General features: G+C 39.1%; 1 pseudogene; it reads right to left on the bottom strand.

The window, feature by feature from the left end:
• Positions 1 to 3,743: 3,743 nt before the first annotated feature.
• On the bottom strand, positions 3,744 to 11,135 carry LOC120137076 (annotated as a pseudogene).
• Positions 11,136 to 12,713: the final 1,578 nt, after the last annotated feature.

Here is a 12,713-nt window from a genome sequence, read left to right as displayed (position 1 = left end):
TAATACATTTTCCCTATATCCTATATATGACCTAGTTTTGGCATCATTGTCAGAATTCTTTTCTTGAGTTCTCCCACAAACAATGAGACCATCTTCCTATGAGTCAGATCCAACCACAAGATAATTTATCTTATTATACAAGACTAAGGAGTCATAAATTTTATCAAGTGTGAGAGTTTCTCGACTACACAAAATTATATCTCTAAAAGCCTAATAAGATACAAACAACAAACAAAGTATAGTTAACCATAAACCATAATCCTTTTTATCATAGTTAATCTTCATGGTCTCCAATGAGACGAATTCTTTAAATACACATACTTCAAATGTAATTCGCTACACTTTCTACATATATAATTGCTCCAACTTCAATTATAATGTAAGCAACGATCTCCTCTTTTACTACATCCTGTAAAATTTCATTCAAAGGATGCAAATATAATGGCAATAAAACTTTTCAATACTTATGCTATTTTTCTTCAAGTGTCAATGTTAATCACATCTTTCAAATCCATCTATGCTAGAATTGTTTATATATTCATCTTTTATAACATAAATCTAGTATTGTAATTTAACAATAGAATTTCATACTTAAAGAATATCATTATTGTGATCAAGACAAACAATTCGTATACAGTGAGACCAATTATTATACTAAAAATATATAATGACAATAGATACAATAAAAAATAAAAGAGAAAAAAATACTACCCAAAATTTAAGTGGAAAATCTTAAGGAAAAGACCATGAACAAATGAGGAGAAATTTTAATATTATAGGAAAAAAATACACAAAAGGATTTGTAATTTATTGTGTGACTAGGTTTGATTTCTAACCCTAATCATTAGTATTTATTTATAGGTATAATTACAAAAAAAACTTACATTATAAGAAATCTACCTAAACTCATTTTTTTACTTTTTAATCAACATCTAATATTAAAAGTATATTTCAATACAGATTTAACAGAATTCAAATCACCAAAACTATTACAAATTTTATTTAAAATAATATAAAATACTTACAATATGATATTTGATAAAAAAATAAATTGAGATAAAAAATAGCAACATGCATGTTTCTTTATTTGTAGTTACATTAAGTTTCCTAGAAAATTTGAAGGTGGAGCTAGAAGCTGGAGTTAGCTCAATAGAGTAAAGCAGGCCCTAAAATAAGAGTTCCCAGAAAGGCCTGCCCATTTGTCCAAAGACTACCAATGAAAAGTTGCAACATTGTCATTTTACTGCCGAAAGAGGCCGCCACTTTTTATCTTATTGGCAATTGACCCTTCATATTTAGCTTTTTCAATGTAAAGTCTGCGTCCAAATAACAACATAAAAGCCTTGAACTGGTACTGTTGTCGTTTTCTTTGATTGGATTGTTTCGTTACTTTAAGGGATTTTAATTAAGAATTTCTTAATGCAATCGAACTCGGGGGGTATATGGTGCTGCAAGTTGGCTTAGCTCATCCCCAGGCGGCTGCAGATAGAATACATCTGATTGTTCAATGTGCTTATGCAGAACTCAAAAGTTTCCCAGTCGGTGTTTAGGCCGAGCAAAGCTAAGACCCTAAATGTGAATGATTGTTCAACGACTCTAGCTTAAAGTATGTCTATGCTAACCACATGCATGGCACGGAACAGTTAACCCTTGACGGTTAGCAATGCAGCTATCTCCAATTATGACCAACGCTGACCAAAAGCGCCATCAGAAAGGCTGATAATCCAGGCTTGATTCACATGTGCCTCCAGGAAACATTTTTTCTAGACTGGGTAAAAGTTGGTTGAAACCGACTTAACCGATAGGACTCGATCAAATTTGGTTCAGTTAAGTCAGTTCTTATGTTAATCAATCTGTTATCGGTTATAAGTTTTAATAAGAAAACCACTAGACTTAACCAACTCCCAATATATATTATTTTGGCCTGATGATGCACAGAGTCGGCAATCTAACATATGAGTGCTGATGATACACCAAACTTTTGGTTACTTTTAATTCTATTTCCTACAGGCGTCTTTTATTCTTATCCTTTTAAACCACCAATTCATCTAATTCAATGGAAGAATTGAAGTTTTACCACCGAAAATTTGGATGCTAAGGGAAAAGAGAAGGACGAGGTTGAGTTGAAGTTTAATGTTAAGGGTGAGGTTGATTTTAATGAAAGAAAGTTTTAACTTTTGACATGTTCAAACAATTAAAATGAAGTTTAGAAGATGATGGTCATGGAGAAGAGTGTTAGGACCTCAAAGTGAGGCCAATTAAAAAGATAAGATTGCTAATAATGAAGTTAGATGGAGGAAGGTCTCCAATATTGATTGATGATCCAAAGACCAAAATCAACACTTTGGTAAGTCGATTTGATCATTACTCATATAGTGGAGGGTCGCTTCTTCCCTAGGCTTAGCTGGCTTTATTAACTTCATGTCTGAGCACGGATTATTTATGATTGGATGTAAATTACTAATTCGCTTTTTAAGTATCGTAATACTGCCGGCCATTTAATCACTCAATTTTACTTCTCAATCATCTATATATATGATGTACGGTCCATCGTTCTGGGTACCCTTTCTCATTGCATGTAAACGATGAGTACCTTCAGGGTTTCCATTTTCCTGCTTCTTGGTGTTTTTCTTCTTTGCGGTCGTATTGATGCTAGGAAGCTAGCTGCGAGTGAAAAGGAAGTGCATGCAGTTGGTGACAATAAATCTTTCTTCCCTTATATCCCTGTTTATGGTGGTGGATTTGGTTGGCCTGGTGCGGGTGGCGGATTAGGTGGTGGAGGTGGCGGAGGCGGGGGTGGCAATGGGGGAGCTGGATATGGTTTCGGGGGTGGTGTTGGAGGTGGGATTGGGTCTGGAAATGGAGGACTTGGAGGTGGAGGCGGAAGTGGCGGTGGTGGGGTCTCCCATGGTGGTGGGTTTGGCGGAGGATATGGTGCAGGATTTGGAGGTGGAATCGGAAGTGGGAGCTGGATACCGTGAGTTTGTGAAACTAACTGAACGTTACTTGGGACTGAAGTAACTTCATCCCGTATGTTGTATGGTATTACCAATTTAGGTTTGCTTTACTTGTCGATTAGTTGGCTTTGGCTCCCTTCTACGTGTGTTAAATGAAAGCCTAAAAGTGAATAATGGGGAGTAAAGTTGCATGTAACACTGTTCTCGAAATTATGTTAATAATATCTTATTGTTCATTTCAGACAATCTTCTCTTGAACAACATATAACTAAAAATAAATGTTCTTTTTATTGAAAGGTGCATGCAATATAGTTCCCAAAACTATACTAGTAAAGTTGCATGTAACAAGATTCTCTAAATCAGTGTATTGTTTAGTTATATAAGTACCAACTTAAACAATGCTCGTAATAGTTTCAATCTTGATTATTTGTTTGATCTATTGACGTTACGTGATTCGAAGAGCACCAAATAGATTATAAACTCTTAATCTCTCTTAAAAAGAGGCCTCTCAAATATTGGTGTCTTCTTCTCTCCTTTCTATTTTCCCCTAAATTTATATTCCTATATGACTTTTCATCTTAATTAAAAAGGGTTAATCATCGTATGTATGACCACAATCTCTAATGTTATACCTATGATATTTATTAAGTTTGTGTTAATTATTACTTTTTGAGTAGATTGGAATTTAACACATGATAAAGCAACAAATTAAAACATGCCCTGTCAGTTAACAGAAAAATGGGAGATTAGTATTAATTGCAGAGGTTGAGGAAACAAGGCGAAATATGTTGGAGCTGAGCCTGAAGTATCAAATTGAGCTTAGGATGGCTTGTAATATTTTGTTGGTACAAATGGCATTTTTGTGACAACTCCATCATAAGCCTTTCCTCTTACCAAAATCTTAGCTTTGGTGCCTGCCTTGTGTAACCCAGATTTCACGTATCCCATTGCTATGTTTTTCTTAGGGCAGGGGCTAAATCCTCCACTGGTGATCTCACCAATGTTGTTCCCTTTCTCGTCCTGAATCTCGCTGTGGGATCGAGGAGGTGGTCCGGATGAGGTGAAGCCGACACGCCTGATAGAGGGACCCTCTTCTAGTTGTTAAGGATGACCTCAGCTCCAAGGAATCCGCCTTCTGCTCTCCTCCTTTTCCCAATGGCCCAGGTCATTCCAGCTCCACTGTTATTATTTGTTGTTCATGTCATTACCATATAGACACAGCCCAGCTTCGAGTAGGAGACTGACTCGAGCTCCAAGGCCCGTCAACCTGACCTACCCTTCAAACTTCTCCAAGATTGCTTTAGCAAGATCCAAAGCATTGTCAGAAGGAACTGAGATCTCAAATCCATCCTCACCAGTGTACCTGATTGATAGATTCATCAGTTAACCTCCATTGCCATCTTAACAAGTGATGGCATCACCATGCCAACCAAATACTACTCTTTGAATAGCAAGAAGAAACAAATATGGAAGATTACCCTGTCCGAGTGAGAAAACATGTTGCACCATTAATATCCAATATGTGGAATTCCCCAAAATATAGCTTACTCAGGTCTAGGCCTGTAAATGAACTGAACGTTCAGCAAACCGTTCATGAACCGTGCAGCGGGAAGTTCGTTTATGTTCGTTTATTTATTAAATGAACGAACATGAACAATATTTTGCGTTCGTTTAATAAATGAACGAACACAAACAAAGGGCTCGTTCGTTCATTTACGTTCGTGAACGTTCGATTATATGTTTGTTTATGTTAGTTCATTTATGTTCGAACAGAGGACAAGTTGAATATGTTAAGAAGATTATTGAAGTTGTTTGGATTTCAAGAAGATTATTTTGTTGAACAAATTAACTTTAAGACTTTATTATGTTCATATAGCTTATTTATGATTTATATATGTTTTTTCGTATTCGAATAAATTAACTCTAAAGTTGCAGGTTATATTAATGAATTTTAAGTTGTTATTCTTGTTTACTTTTTTTTCCATTCATTTGTTCTGTTCAAATAAGTTTGTTTTTTGTGTTTGTATTGTTCTTTTATGTTCATTTATTATGTTCGTTTATGTTCGTTTATTATTTAAATGAACGAACATGAACAAGCTATATTCCTTAATGAACGAACATGAACAAAAAAAAATTGTTCGTTTATGTTCTTGTTTGTTTATGTTCGTTTATTTATTAAATGAACGAACATAAACATACCTCCGTTCGTGTGCGTTCGGTTCGTTTATATTCCTACTCAGGTCATCCATTGTCATATGTTGAAGACCTGGGGCAGCATGAGGACCCTGAAAAAAATGTTTCGTTGTCTTCTAATTCAGTCAGATTGCATCTTCTAAAGACTATCCATCATCATGATAACAGAAGACTATGCTTTCCACGTATAGTGAGAGGGCAAACACATAGTTTGATTGCTACAGGCATTTCATGATCTCAGTAACGTACAAACTAAGCAGACCAAACTATTCATATGAATAAAAAGAAAACATTTGATTAAGGAGAAACGTTCACATAAAATGTGCTAAATTAAGAAGCAAAAGTATGCATGTTTAACTCAAAACAATCACAAGGATGCAAAATAATGAATCTATCTTAAGAAACTATTGTAACACGTGAAAAGCAAAGAATACTGCTGAAAAAAATGATCTGCATTTTCACATGAACCTCTACATTATTTATACACTGAAGTCAGTTAGTTAGCCTAACAACCTGGCAACAACTTAACCGTATCACGTGCACATGCTGAATAGGATATCAGAATACAAAATAGTCTAATATTCTCCCTACTCTTCTTTGCCATCTTCTTCAAACAAATGATCCAGACACCACACCAACTTTGATTCGAAAATCTTCAAATGCAGCCTTCGACATAGGCTTAGTGAAACCATCTGCAAGCTGATGCGGTGCAGGAACATAGTTAACCCGCATCTGTCCAGACGCAACCTTCTCCCGAACAAAGTGAACGTCCAAGTCAATATGCTTCGACTGAGTATGATAATCCGGATTAGCACTCAACGCCACAGCGCCCGTATTATCGCACCATATAATCGGTTCCTGTCGCGGGGTTACTCCAAGATCAGCAAGTAATGCACTTACCCAGGTAACTTCTGTTGCGGTGTCGGCAACACATTTGTATTCTGCTTCCATCGTTGAACGCGACACAGTTTTTTGCTTCTTGGAGCTCCATGTAACAAGACAAGAACCAACGAAGACACCATATCTAGAAACTGATCGACGATCGTCTATATTAACACCCCAATCAGCATCAGCAAATGCAGAAATCGTCAACCCAACATCACCCAATGCGAAACAACCCATAGTCAACAGTACCAGCCAAGTATCTAAGTATTCGCTTAACAGCAACCATATGTGCTTCACGTGGAGCATGCATAAACTGTGCAACTCTCCCAACACTATAGCTTAGATCATGAAGTGTGTGACACACATAAAGTAAAGACCCAACGATGCTGCGATATTCAGTAGCATCAGTTAGCAACTTCCCCTCATTTGCCGAGAGCTTGGAAGATAGAATCATTGGCGTGGAACAAGCAGTCGCGCCCTTCATTCCTGTTTTTGTAAGAGCTCCAATACAAACTTCTTCTGACATAACACAATCGAACCACGAGAGCAAAGTACCTCAATTCCCAAAAAAACCTTAATCGGGCACTAAGGAGTTGCACTACATCTTGAATGGAATTAGACGATTGTCCAGTAATGACAATGTCGTCAACATACACGAGCACATAAATGTCACCATCATCCCGTCTAGAAATAAAGAGCGATGGATCAGCTTGCGAAGCAATAAAACCTATCTGAACTAGGTTGGCTCGAAGCTTTGCATGCCAGCTACGTGGAGCTTGCCGAAGACCGTAAAGAGCCCGCTGAAGTTTGCACACAAGAGGCGTTCCATCATCGGCAACCTACTCGAAGCCTGGTGGTTGTTCCATGAACACAACCTCATCCAAATCTCCATTAAGAAATGCGTTATTCACATCTACATGCCTTAACTCCCAATCATTTGATACAGCTAAGGCCAACACAACATTAAAGGTTGAGAATTTCACAACGGGGCTGAACGTATCTGTGAAATCATAACCCGAAACCTGTGAGTAACCTTTCGCGATAAGGCTTGCTTTGTACCGGTTGACAGAACCATCCAGATTACGCTTAAGTTTGAACAACCACTTGCAACCAACAGGAATGCGACATGCAGGAAGTTTAACCAACGACCATGTGTTATTCTTAAGGATAGCATCATACTCCGATTGCACAACTTCTTTCGAATGAGCCGATTGCATGGCTTCTTGCACAGTAGAAGGTATTTCAGCTTCAAAATAGCTTGAGTATGTCTTTGGCTTAAACACTCCACATTTGTTGCGCGTCAACATAGAATGTGAATTATGTGTCGGCTGCACTGATGATGTACTTGCATGTTCAGGCTGCCTCGTACTCACACGCAAATCAATAGGCATGAAACCTGATTCGATATCATGTTCATCTGAAGCTTCAGCAACGTCCGAAGACTCATCAGGTAAACCAGTGTCAGCAGCGTCTGGAGGCTCATTAGGTGAATCAGTGTCAACAGGAGAAGGAGCAACAAAGAGGAGTTGACACGTAACCTCATCAATAGCTCCTTCATGCACAATTCCCTCTCCAGCAATTGAACTAGTCCCATGCTACCATTTTCGAGGATCACCAGTAATAGGAATTGCCTGCGATCGGAACAGATTGCTTGGGGTGGTTGAGAGGTTCGAATCTTTTCCTGCAAAAGGGAAAACCTCCTCATTAAACACCACATGACGGGATATATAAACACGACCATCATCTGCAATGCACTAAAAACCCTTGTGCTGTGGGCTAAAACCCAAATTTGTACACGACTGAGACCGAAATGATAATTTATGATTCTGAAATGGTCACAAATGCGGAAAACATTGACACCCGAAAACCTTCAGAGAAGAGTAATCAGGCCTTTTTTGTAGAGTTTTTCAAACGGAGTTATCCCATCAAGGACCTTTGTAGGAAGTCGATTAATTAGGTGAGTTGTAGTCACCATAGCATAGGACCAATATTTCATAGGTATGCTTGAGCTAGTAACACAAGACCAAGCTCAACAATATGGCGATGCTTGCGTTCTGCAACGCCATTTTGCTCCTACGTGTGCGGGCAGGTAACTCGATAAACTATCCCGAACTTGGCAAGCATGGATGAGATGGAACGATACTCACCACCCCAATCTGACTGAACAACCTTAATTGTGACTCCAAACTGATTTGTTACTAGCTGCTGAAACAATTGAAAAGCCAACAAAGCTTGTGACTTATCTTTAAGTAAATAGAGCCATGTGTGCCGAGTAAATGCATCAACAAAGGATATATAATAACAAAATCCATCTGACACAACATGTGAAGGTCCCCACAAATCAGAAAAAACGAGTTCAAAGGGAGCAGAATATTGAGTATTAGATTGAGTAAACGGCAATTTGTGGCTCTTGCCCATAAAACATGCCACACAATTTTTATTAATTTCTGAATCAAGCTTTACACCAAGTTCCTTAGCAACTTTATTTAACGCAAAGCTAGCAGGATGTCCTAAACGACGATGCCGTAGCTCGACGAATCAGCCGCAACCAAATTAGCTGAAGCACCAGAATTGTCTTTACTTTTATCATCAAGCCACCATCCATTCTTCCACGCAAAAGAACCTCTTTAGTTGACCATCTCGAACATAACACGTCGCAGCATGAAACCCAATGTAAACAACATTGTCCCTAGCAAGCTTAGAGACTGAAAGCAAATTCTTTATCATGCTAGGCACATGCAATAAATTGTTCAATAACAAGGCTCGAGAAGAAGTAGAAGGCAGAACCGAACTACCAATAGAACGAATATCAAGTGAGACGCCATTACCGACAGTGAGTTTACCTGGACCTCTAAACTCTGTCGGGCTCAAGACTTTGGTAGCATCAGGCATAAGATGATGCGTTGCACCAGAGTCTACAACCCAATGTTGCTCGCCAGAGTTAGAAATTATATTAGCTTGTGATTGACCAGCTGCCTGAGAGCACCCTTTACAAAACATACAACTCGGATTAGAGGATTCAGTAGTATAATGCACGAAGCAGACTGACCTTTGTTGGATCAAGAATCGGACGTAACACATGTAAAATCATCATCATATCAATGCCAGCAACGATCGACCAAGTGGCCAAGTTTGCCACACAGCTGGCATTGAATCCGAGGTCTACCTCGACCACGGCCCCCAACTCTGGATGCAGATGACGATCGAATCGACCTTGATTCATGCCGATCTCAATCAGAAGAGTCACGAACCACTTCACGTTGAGCAAGATGTGCGCTCATAGGAAGATATTCCAGTTGGTCATCAAAGCCGGCAAGTTGCGCCTCAGCATCGAGGAGCACCGTATAAAGATCGTCTAACGATAGTGTATCCTTCATGGTCGTAATAACCGCCATAAACGGTTGGTATTCCCGGGGTAAACCTTTCAGAATACTGGCAACATGACCAACGTGAGAAACGACATAACCACACGAAGCAAGCGCATCGCAGATCTCTTTCACGCGTGTAAGGTAAACACACATATTGTTGTTCCCTTTCTTCAACGACTGCAGCTTGCAGTGCAAGCTCATTGCAGCAGTCGTAGATCTATTGGCAAAGAGCTGTAGCACCATATTCCAGATCGCCGCAGCCGATTCAGCACCAACGAACTGTGGAAGAAATAAGGACTGATGGTAGAGAGGAGCCACGACACCAACGCACTGTCCTGTGCTACAAAATCCTCAAAGGCCTCATTGACACTTACTTTGCCGTTAGCATCAAGAACCGTTTCCGGTGGTGGCATCAAGGCACCAGTCAATAAACGCTGATGGCTACGGACAGTAAGCAGAATTTACTGCTTCCAGAGCAGAAAATTCATCTCGTCGAGGACTACATTAACCTTCTTGTGCGAGAAACCCTTAGAGAACTCCTTGACAGGCGAGCAGCAACGGAAGCTCAGGCAAGAAACCCAAGATCGACAGCGAAAGATACCATCTTAAGAAACTACTATAACACGTGAAAAGCAAAGAATACTACTGAAAAAAATGATCTGCATTTTCACATGAACCTCTACATTATTTATACACTGAAGTCAGTTAGTTAGCCTAACAACCTAGCTAACAACCTGGCAACAACTTAACCGTATCACCTGCACATGCTGAATAGGATATCAAAATACAAAATAGTCTAATATTCTCCCTACTCTTCTTTGCCATCTTCTTCAAACAAATGATCCAGACACCACACCAACTTTGCTTCGAAAATCTTCAAATGCAGCCTTCGACAGAGGCTTAGTGAAACCATCTGCAAGCTGATGCAGTGCAGGAACATAGTTAACCCGCATCTGTCCAGACGCAACCTTCTCCCGAACAAAGTGAACGTCCAAGTCAATATGCTTCGACTGAGTATGATAAACCGGATTGGCACTCAACGCCACAGCGCCCGTATTATCTCACCATATAACCGGTTCCTGTCGCGGGGTTACTCCAAGATCAGCAAGTAATGCACTTACAATCTATAAAGAGAATTAGGCATGGAGCCATACTATTAGAAGCGTCTAGTAACTAGCCTGGAGAGCCAGAAGAGATCTCTCATCATGGATGTGCCATGAGACGTCGCCACCTTTGGACTTTAATGCCTTCATATGCTCTTCAATGTGTGCCAGATCTTTATCCCTACAGCCTGCATTCACAACCAGGTATAAGTGATCATCCTTCACTTTGGTGATCACAGAATCATCAATTGCCCCTCCCTTCTCATTTGTAAAGATGGTTAGTGTTCCCATTCCAGGGATAGTCCAGCAACATCAGCAATGACGAGCTTTTCGAGGAAAGGAACACAATCATTTCCCTTAAGGCTAAGCCCACACATATGGGATACTTCAAAGAGTCCACCATGCTGCCTGCAGTTGACTGTAGAGTCCATGATTGAGTCCTTGTACTGAATCGCATGCTCCATCCAGCAAATGGGACCATCTTCCCACCATTAGCAACATGGAAGTCATAAAGAACAGTCTTTTTCAGATCAGCCTCTGAAGCAAAGAACCGTCGTGCTAAGCCTTCTTGTCTGCTTGAGCAAGATGGCGTGTAATCGATTGCCCAGATGCCAAAGACTTCCCCTCATCTTTTAAGGTTGAAATATATGAAGAAAAGTAATCTTTCAGAAATAAGCAATAACACAATCTTTCAATACTAGTAGGAATAACATTCATATCTTACTTGAAAAATTGGATAGTTGAAGATAGAATAGGTAATGCTCAGTCATATGTAAAGAAACACAAATCCAAGAAAAATTGCACAAAATCAAACAACTAGCGGGTAGCAGCAGGCAAAAGCAGTGTCAAATGAAACCCATTTTGTAAAATTCTAATTAAAAGGGGAAACTGATTTTTACAGCATTCTGCCATGTTCAACTAAAAAGGTTGTCAAAATCCGAAGGTGCTAAAACATGATTACAGGGAAAACAGAATGGAACCATGCTATAATTCAATAGAAATGCTTACTGTCTGCAAAATCACACAAGCAATACAATGAATCGGTTCAATGTGAATATTTACAACACAACACCGTATTACCAATCAAATATCAAATGAATCTCTTCGCAGATGAAGATGACCCAAAACGATATGAAAATCAGCATTGAGCTATCCAAGACATTTAGAAAAAAACCGAACCATCTCCAATGAAAAACACCACGATCAAATTCACCACCACAACACCAAGGAAAAATAACAGGAAAAAATAACATGAAACTATCAATGCAATAAAAAGAAAAGCAAGAGAATGGAAAAGGCTTACAAAGGCCCTTCTTTGCGTTATTCTTCTTCAAAAGTCACAGAGAGCACAAAAGACCATTGCTCTGCGAAGAGATAAAAAAGAGGATAGCCTTCTATATATACAATAACTTAAATATTGGTAGTATTAAAACAAATGAATAGATGGTTTCATTGGTGGAGGGTTGGTCTGCAAAATATAGAAGGAAAATAAAAACAAATAGCCAACAAAACCACATCAACAGCGAGTGGTGCTTATAAGACTTTGGAGCAGTGGAGCTCAACTCACTGTCTATTTCACCACTTCCCAATCACTGTCATGTCCCACACCCACACCCACACCCACATGTGTCTACTCCCTTTATCTAACGACCAGGAATCTAAATGTATGCTGCTGATTTTATCCGAGGTTATATGTAATTGGTCTGTAATTGAACTGAATTTAGAATCCAAGTTGAAGCATTATAAAAACGTTCTTTGAAAATATGAAATTATGTCTTGAAAGTGAAGTCCTGGAACAGGGGCCCCGGAAATCTGAAATTAATTTACAACGAGAAAATGTAAGTCGAATCCAGGCTACGGGAGCAAGCTAAAATCAAACAGTTGTTTATATGGTTCCCTCATGTATAAAGTAGCAGCCTCCGGGCTCCGAGAATCCCTTCTCGATCGTTCTATGTTCATGGACACTCAAACCAGACAACGTGGGCTTTTGCTCGGACAAATGTAGAGCCCAGAGAGCAGTTAGCTCGTGTAGGAAATAACTACTTGGTCTTAAATTTTGGATCTGAATGATTGAGTGACACAGTCCAAGCATACAAAGTTGAACACTTCCTCCTCTTTATCCTTCAAAAATAGTTGGAAGGGTCAAAAATAGTTGAAAGAGTGAAAATGTAAACATCCAAGCATACAATATTATACCTGAAAGAGAA

Source organism: Hibiscus syriacus, unplaced genomic scaffold, assembly GCF_006381635.1.
Source record: "Hibiscus syriacus cultivar Baekdansim isolate YM2019G1 unplaced genomic scaffold, ASM638163v2 tig00110647_pilon, whole genome shotgun sequence".
NCBI classification, from domain to species: Eukaryota; Viridiplantae; Streptophyta; class Magnoliopsida; order Malvales; family Malvaceae; genus Hibiscus; species Hibiscus syriacus.
This window is presented reverse-complemented; position numbering and strand designations above follow the sequence as displayed.